Source organism: Hydra vulgaris, chromosome 07 (assembly GCF_038396675.1).
Source record: "Hydra vulgaris chromosome 07, alternate assembly HydraT2T_AEP".
NCBI classification, from domain to species: Eukaryota; Metazoa; Cnidaria; class Hydrozoa; order Anthoathecata; family Hydridae; genus Hydra; species Hydra vulgaris.
The window spans coordinates 29,931,430-29,940,776 of NC_088926.1; positions in this window are offsets into that span (position 1 = coordinate 29,931,430).

The following is a 9,347-nucleotide window of genomic DNA, read 5'->3' on the forward strand; positions in this document are numbered from 1 at the left end:
TTAAACTTACGGGAAACTTTTACGATTCAAAAACATGCGGTATACAGTCGGTTGATGGTTGGCACGGAATGCCAACAGTTAGCCAACTATAGCTAATAGTCAGTTGGACCAACTAAAGCGTGTTTACTGGGTCGTTAGTGTCATGACATCTATACACGTTGGACCACGTTTCTTGTTTTAGTCTAACTGACAATTCATTAGTATTACTTGTTTTAAGATTGTGTTTTTTCAAATTTATAACTTTTGGTTCACAATCAGACATGGCTTTTAAATTTCTTACTTTTATAAATATCGGAAAGTGATCGCTTATATCAGTCATAAATATCCCGGTTTCAAATTCCATTTTCAGGTAATTATTAATTAAAATATTGTCTATCACAGTTGCTGAGGTTTTTGACACTTGTGTTAGCTTATTTATTGATGACAAGACATTAAATTTAAGAAGCATATCAAAAAAGGATTTTGTTTTCGGAGACTTTGAATAAGTTATAGCATCAAGGTTCATGTCTCCAATAACGTAAAAAGTTTTATTTTATTTATTTATTTTTTCAATCGTATTTTTGATAAAAGTTTGAAATGATTTGATTTTACCACTTGGTGGACCATAAACGCATCCAATTAAAATATTTCGAAATTTTTTATTTATAATTTCAATTAAAAGGCTTTCATAATTATCGTTTGAGATGCGTAGTATGTTTTTAACCTTAAAATCATGTTTTTTTGAGACATAAAGCCCTAACCCTCTAGCTTTTTTTCCGCTTCCTTTTGTTTGACTAATAAGTTTATAAGATGGCAAATTAAAAGAAGAATTTAATTTATGAGAATTTTCAAAATCATGCCAAGTCTCTGAAAGAGCTATGACGTCGAACGTGTAATTTATAATATTTAAAAATTCTTGTAGTTTCTCAAAATTTTACAGCATGCTTCTTATGTTTATATGCAAAACTGAAAAAGAACAATGATTGTTTATTTTTTTTAAATCAAAAGGATTAATATATGGTGTGCCAATTAAGTTCATTTGGGTTTCTTGAAAAATATTTGTATTTTCTTCAGACAGGTTATTTTAAAAGTTACCCTCGAAAGATTTTATATTTTCAAAATGTGCAGCCATCTTTAACGAATAATTAAAGAGATCAAATAAAATATCCATAAATATAAACAATGAATTAAATCAAAACTTTAAATTAACTCGTTTCTCTGCGTCAAACAACCAGCTGCGCTGTGGTCAATTTCTTCATTTCCGTGCGTCGAATTAACAATCAATTTGTGGATATTTTCTTTAAATTCCTGAACAATAAGTTTATTGTACACAACTTTAGCGTAATGACCATTTTGTCAATGAAGCTTGGCCTGCTCAAAAAGTTCTTTTCGTATTTTTCGAGTCGTGAAACTATAATCTTCATTTAAAAAGACATTGCTCCCTTTTAATTTGGTTGCTTTTTCTAAGATAACCATTTTATATTCATAATCACAAAGCTTTAGAACAATTGTTCGAGCTTGTTCTACTTTAGCTAGTCCCACTCGATGGGCTTGTTCAATCTTAATATCTTTCTCTATTCCAAGTTGCACGTTAAAAAGTTTCTTTATTTTTTCTTTTGTTATATCCCAATCTTTTTCTTTGTTTGTTTCAACTACCCCATCAGTTCGTAAGTTATTTCGCCTGTTTCTATCTTCATTATCTACACTCTTTAGTTTTAGTTCGGTATTGTCCGAAGATATCTTTCCCTGCATTTTTCTGATATTTTGTTAAATCTTTACAAATCTTTTTTATTTTTTCTCCTACTGCTTTAACTTTGTCTTCTCATACGCCACCAACAAAATTCAATCCTGATTTTTTATCTTCTAGTTCGCGACGAGCAACATGAAAAATTGTTTGAAAATTATCAAACTTTTGATTCATGCTTGAAATAGCTTCACGAAAAAAAGATAAAATTGTTTCTTTTTGTAGATTTAGCATTTTCCTAATAATAATAATGGAAACAAATTCATCCGATTTAGCTATTAGATAAAAAATATTTCGTAAAGGTAATATCCACAAAACCTTTCTTTTATTTTTTGTCGCTCCAAAGAAAAACGCATCCGTCCACCACAACGCTCAATAAAGTTTTTACTGTTATTTTTGGATTCGGATTTTACTTTACTTTACCTACTCAAAGTTATGTATGTAAATAAAATATATTTATTTATGTAAATGTATAAAATGTTATTAGGGGTTAAAAAATATACTTTTTTACATTGATATATACTTAAAATATATACTTTTTTCATCGATAGAATTTTACTTTAAACGACACTTTTACTACCATCAAAAACCAAGTTTAAAGTAAAATAAAACACTATACAACTTTAACAACAGTAAGAATTGCTAACATGCTGATAATTATGTATTTTTGTTTTGGACGCAGTGGTTTAAACGTTACAACTTTTACCAATATGTGAACTACCAAACTCTCCAATATTTTTTCTGTTAATATATATATATATATACATATATATATATATATATATATATATATATATATATATATATATATATATATATACACATATATATATATATATATATATATATATATATATATATATATATATATATATATATATATATATATATATATATATATATATATATATATATATATATATATATACTGAGGCGATTCAACGAAAAAAATATAAGGGGGGGCGGTGAGTTCTCAAAATTTACCGACTGGCTTCTTGGAAAAAAAGCGGTCCTCAAAACAAAAATTTAACCGACTGAGTTGTGTCAATTTCCCGACATATATTGGCAGAGGTGAAGAAGGTGCCTGGATTCACAGATGTTGCACAGATTCCACACAAGAAGTTATTGATGATATAAAAAATAATTTTTCAAAAATATTGATGCAACTACTGAGAGCAAATGTCAAAAAATGTTATTTTTTCGAAATAATTATCATTCATTTACACCAGTTGCTTTAATAACACGTTGGTGTAGGTACATAAACTAACTCTAAATCTTACAAGTAATAGGATTTTATGCTAATTATTTGTTCGGTCTAAATATTGAGTACAAAGCAACTACCTTTTTTCACATGTACACAGTTATTTATAGACGCACCACTAGCTGAAATTAAAGCCATTTTAAAGGAGATAGTGAAACAAAGGTTTCATACAACCGGGTGAAACTGCTGAATCCTGGAAACAGCGGATCAAGTGGTTGCACTTGATAATAAATAAAATGACAAAATAGAATTTGATAAATTGGTATGATCTGTATTTTTTAATTACAAAAAAGTTATCATATGGGTTATTTGATGTTGCATTTTTAATGAAAAGTATATGTAATAGGTGAAGTGTAAAGATATATTTAAGTAGGTCAGTTGTAAATATTACTTTTTTATAACACTATTTTTAACTAGGTTATTTGATAAAGATAGTGACAGGAAGCCAAGAGAGCATGTTTTTACGATCATGGAAAGGTAATGAAAATGATTTCATCATTTATTAGAAATTTGATAAAAATAGAGCAAACAACATTTTATTTTATTTTAACTTGTATGGAAACTCGATAAACTTTACGAATAATTTACTGTAGGGATTTAAGTTTGAATTATGCAATTATACGCCACATTAACATCATTGTCAGTTTTTTTCACATTTCATATATACAAATATATAATAGTTTATTTCATATATTCAAATATACGGCACTTCTACTCACATATTTAAATACATGTCAGTTTATTGTAAAAATACTTATCATTTTATTATCAAATCATCAACAGTATAAGTTAAATCAATAAACGAATTCGTGAAATTGATATGTCTTGAAATCCAAGTAAATAAATTAAATGTATTAAGAGTTAAAAAGTTAATAATATACACATCATTAATACCTATATTAAATATGTAATCTTCTGCTTGTTTTTGTACCATTCTAGTATTTTTCTCCATCTTGCTTAAGTTATATCAAATTAAAATAATGTTAAGTATTTTTAGATATTTTAATTTTGACAGATTAATGTGAACATAATCGCGGATTTTTAACTGACTTGGAAAATTCCTTTAACAGGTGTTCTGAGAAATGATCCAGCTCGTAACCAGAAAAGAAATGTGTGTAGTGATGGTAAATAGTGTAAAAGATGCTTTATTTATTCATTACACAGGCATTTGTTTCATAACCAAAGTTAAACTAATATGTAATAAAAAACCCCAAAACATTTACATGCTTCATTAATAAGTCATATTTATTTACATATAAACACAATAAAATTTACATTAACACATTTAATTATGTATTATAGTTATTTAAAATATATAATTGTATATTAACCGAGGCTTGTAAACAATAGGCCGGACAGAAAGTCTTGAAAGCCGGGTGCAAAAGTTTTGCACCTCATTCTTTCAAAAATATTTAAAAAAAAAAATGCAGCAAAGCTGAGTTGCAGAATCACATCCGGTGTGACATACATCTTTGAAAATATCACGCCTGGGTCCCCAATTTTTGAGTCCGATCGTAAATCCGCCCAAGTACCAGGTTTAATCCGACATTGTTTGAACAAAAAATGTTTTGACCATGATAGGAAAAAATAGTTAAATCAGTTAACTTTATACCAGTCATAACTTATATCTTTGATACTTTTTTCAATTTTGTAGCAAGCCGAGCCCAATGGGCACAAGGACGTCCATAGTACGTCCAACGACGTTCAAAATGGTCCGTTCTGACGTCCAGTGGTCATACCAAATGCAACGATTTTGGTCCGTCCATTTTAGACAATGATATATTATATAAACTAAATGTCTAACTTGCGGGATTTTATTGGAAAAAAATGTAGCCGCTTGTTTTTGTTTATAACGACAGTCCGCCAATTGTAAAAAGAGCAAAAGCTGAAGCCAAAGTTTTTTTTTTTTTTTTTTTTTTTTTGCTGTTCATACAACAATATAAAAAAATTATTCTATAAATATATATATATATATATATATATATATATATATATTATATATATATATATATATATTTATATCAACAGACAGGGGCTCAAAGAAGATATGGATGACCAGTCACCACAATCTTTTCATAGAGAAAAAAAGTTATAATTATAATAAAATAAAATTATATAAAATAAAATTTAAAAAAAAAAACTCCGTTAAAATTTTTAAAAGTGTGAAATAAAAGTTAAAAATGCAAGTCAAAAGCTCACCATAAAATAAAAACAATTCAAAAACAAGTTTTAATAATTATAAAAGTTTTTTTATGAGCCTATTTTTATTAAAAAGTATTATAATTAATAATAATGCTTTAAAAGCGTCAGTCGTTTTACTTTTTAGTTCAAACTTTAATACCTTTTCAATCGAAAATAATTTAACGAATCATAAACTATTATTTTACAAGTATTCTAATTTCCGCTTAACACTTTTACATAAATAGTATTTCAATTTAAAATACATTTACTTCATTTAAGAAAAGAAAAGTTATAAATATTGTTTTACAAATTTAATACGCCATTTGTAAAAACGGCAAAAAGATGCTTCACTTTTTGGATCTAAGTTAGACATCTAGTTATATAATATATTATTATTTTGGACCTATAAAGTACGTCCAGGGACGCCTAAAACAGTACGTTCGGAGGTCCACAACAGACGCTTTTTAACGTCTTACGGATGTCTAAATTCTGTCCGTTTATTCAGCGTTTAATTTTATTCAGCTCATTCTCATGCCGGTTCCATTTCAAGCAACTATAAAAAATGGAGTCTTGATATAAGAAATTAGATCTTTTTTTTTTCCCTCAAAGCCTAAATTTAATATACACTTGTTTTTGGGATTCAACACGAGTAGACCATCCAATTTGTATATTCGAATACTTGATATTCGAATAAATTTGCGTGTTTTTTTACTACTTGATATTCGAATATTTTCTCCAATATTCGATTAATTTCAAAAATGTAAAGGCAGAGTAAGCTTTTAAAAAAGTACTGTTAATTTCTCTTTTTACAAACGAAAAAAATATTTCTCTTTTTGCAAACGGAAAAAGTTCTTAGAATTTTTATATAACCTTGTAATGGAAAACTTAAATTGCATTTTTGTATGGTTTTTATTTTGTGTGACATTATTTTTGTTTGCTTTTAGAAAACAGTCGTTTATTTAGATTGCTTAAAAATATAAATACATATTTGTTCCATAAAAAAAAAAATCTTAATAATAATCTTAATAATAATAATTTTTAATATTTTGTGAATAAATAAATATAATATACAATTAAATAAATATAATAAAATATACAATTTGTGGTTGCATAATTTAAAGTAGTAAGTTAAATTTTTTTAGATTTTCTTAGATAATTCATCTCTGGTTTTTTTAGCCATGTCAAAAAAATCCAAGGTATGGGAGTTTTTTAAGAAAGACAAAAAAAATATTGGTGAAGGCAAATGTGGTAGGTGCAACACGAACACAGGATGGAGAAGTTCAGCTACTGCTATGATTAATCATTTGAAGCTACGACACAACATATTGATATCTAAATCAGTATCAAATGACAATGATGGAGAAAATAATATTCCTAAGAAAAAACAAAATACTGAAATAAGTAATATTTGGCCATTTGTAAAAAAAGAATCTTTAAATGAAACATTGTCAAAAGTCGTAGCTTTAGATGGAATGGCTATCACAGCAATGAGTAAATCCCAAGTTATAGCTGGTTACGTGCAACAAAAAGGTTATAAAATGCCGAAAAGTCCGACAACTATTTCAAAATGCATCAATAGCTTTATAAAGAAAAATGTGTTGAACAGCGGGAAAAATTTGAAAAATTAAAACAGCAAATCGTAAATTTGTTATTACTGTGCATGAATGGACAGATTGTACTATTTTACGTTATGTAAACGTAACAGCTCATGTGATTGGAATAGACTCAAATACAATTGAATGCTATGTTCTGGGTTTAACGGAAATAATTAAGCAGGCAAATGCAGAAACAATTAAACATTTGGTTGAAGCTAAGTTAGCAGACTTTAGGATTTTCTTAAAAAATGATGTTATTGCATCTACTAACGATGCAGCAGCCGTGATGAAAAAATATGGCATTATATTAGGTGTTTTAAATCAACTTTGCCATAATCACGCGCTTCATTTAGCCGTGATGGATATATATACTTCATTTAGCCGTGATGGATTTATATACCAAAAAATTCTATTCGCAATGAAGTGTTTGACGATACCGAAGATTTTGTTGATGAAGATGTAGGAGAAGATTCCACAGAAGATCAGTGCTCTGATTACAATTTGGTGTTTATTGAGGAAGATGAATATGATATGACGTTAGATTTTGATCAAACTATTAACAAGTTAAGAGGTGTTATAAGAATGTTTAAAAAATCGGCTACAAAGCATTCTATTTTGCAACAAAATATAGCTCAAAAATGGAGAAAAAACTCAAATTAAAATTAGACATAAAAACACGATGGAATTCTTTGAGTGTAATGATTCGACGATTTTTAATTCTATCAGAATGTGTTAACAAATCTTTAGTCGAATTGAATATTGATCCAATTCCAGAAAATGATAATTTTGCGCTGCAAAACCTTGTTGATGTTCTGGCACCAGTTGAAACTGCTGTTACTGAATTAAGTAAAAATGATGCAAATCTCATAACTGCTGAAGGAGTTTACAAATTTTTGTTTGAAAAGTTGCAACCAATGCAAACTAATATAGCAAAAAAACTGATACATGCGATCAAAATAGGGATGGATGAAAGAAGAGATCCAGTTTTAATGACATTGATCATTTATCTGCAGAGTGGAAATATACCAAGTTCTAACGCTCATTTTAAATATTCATCAAAAACTGCAGCAATATTATTCGCTGTTAAAGTTATGAAACAAATATATCCACAAATGTTTGAAGGAGAGCAAGTTAATAATGATACTACCTCATCTGATGCAGATGATTTAATAGAATTAACATCACCAGTTACAGTCGGATTGCAAAAAGAACTCCAGAATGCAATAAGTTCTATTACAAAACAAAAAAACTGTCATGTTAGCAATCGCAGCGAACTTGATAAATATATTGAATTGAAGAAAGAATTTCTTCAATTGGATTCTTTTAAAAAACGGTCGACAACGCTGGACGTTTTGTATAACGCTTTAATAACAATACACCCTACCTCATCAGCTTCTGAAAGAGTATTCTCAACAGCAGACGCAATTAAAACGAAAAGAAGAACAAGTCTAAATTTCGAAACATTCAATTCTCTTTTATTTTTAAAATATATGTTTTTAGAAAAAAAATAATACATATATAAAATAATAAAATCGCTCAAAATAAAATATATATGACTTTTTTAACTAGATTATTATTATTTTTTATTTTTTTAATATGTCTTTTAACTTTTTGATAAATTATTCGAGTATTCGATTACTCGAATATTTTCAGATTTTTCTATTTGATATTCGAATAGTTGAAAAGCTCGAATAGTTGGATGGTCAAAACACGAGTGGCAACCCTCATTACAATAATAACAAGGTTACTTTATAAATAATTAAATCCCTCTGTCGACAAAAACCATAACAAAAAAATAAAAAGAATAATATTTTTGACAATAATAATATACAAATACAATCTAACATTATTTTTTGGCTCGTTTTAATATGTCGCTAATAGCATTGGACAATGTTGTTTTCATCATAACCAAATTTGTCATGAAAACATTCCTTGATTATATTAATTAAATCATGTGTATACGTATTTATAATAACCTAACTTTTTTTCGTATAAGAACGTATTCTGTATTTTTAAATATATATTAAATATGTTCTCATACGCACATATTCTCTTTTGCTGACTTCAAATAAAAGAATAAAAGAATTATGTTATAAATTGTATTTATCCAAAAATCATCACCTTTATTAAAATTAGCATCATGTGCCGGCAAATCACAAAAAACTTTTTATCTTTTAATGTTTCTTATACTTTTAAATTTAATTTCGTGATAACTCAATCACGAAATTAAGTTTAAAAGTATAAAACTTTTAAATTTAATTTCGTGATAACTCAATGCTCTTTCAATTTTAATTATCTACAGCTCTTTAATTTTCTAAATATATTGATAGTGAATTATATAGAGCAAAAATTGTACTAATTGTACTATTATTAGTTTGTAAAACATCATTCCGAACATTAAAACAGTCTCCTTTGTTTTTTTAGATTTTCTTCTTCTAATTTTATGAATGATTTTTGAAAAGAGTCTTATAATAAATAATCGTAGCTGTTAACCAAGGTATTCACAGCTTCACTCGACCAGCGTGTCTTATATCTGAAAATTATGGAACTTTTTCTAGTGGTAATTTTAAATGACCTTATAAAATTG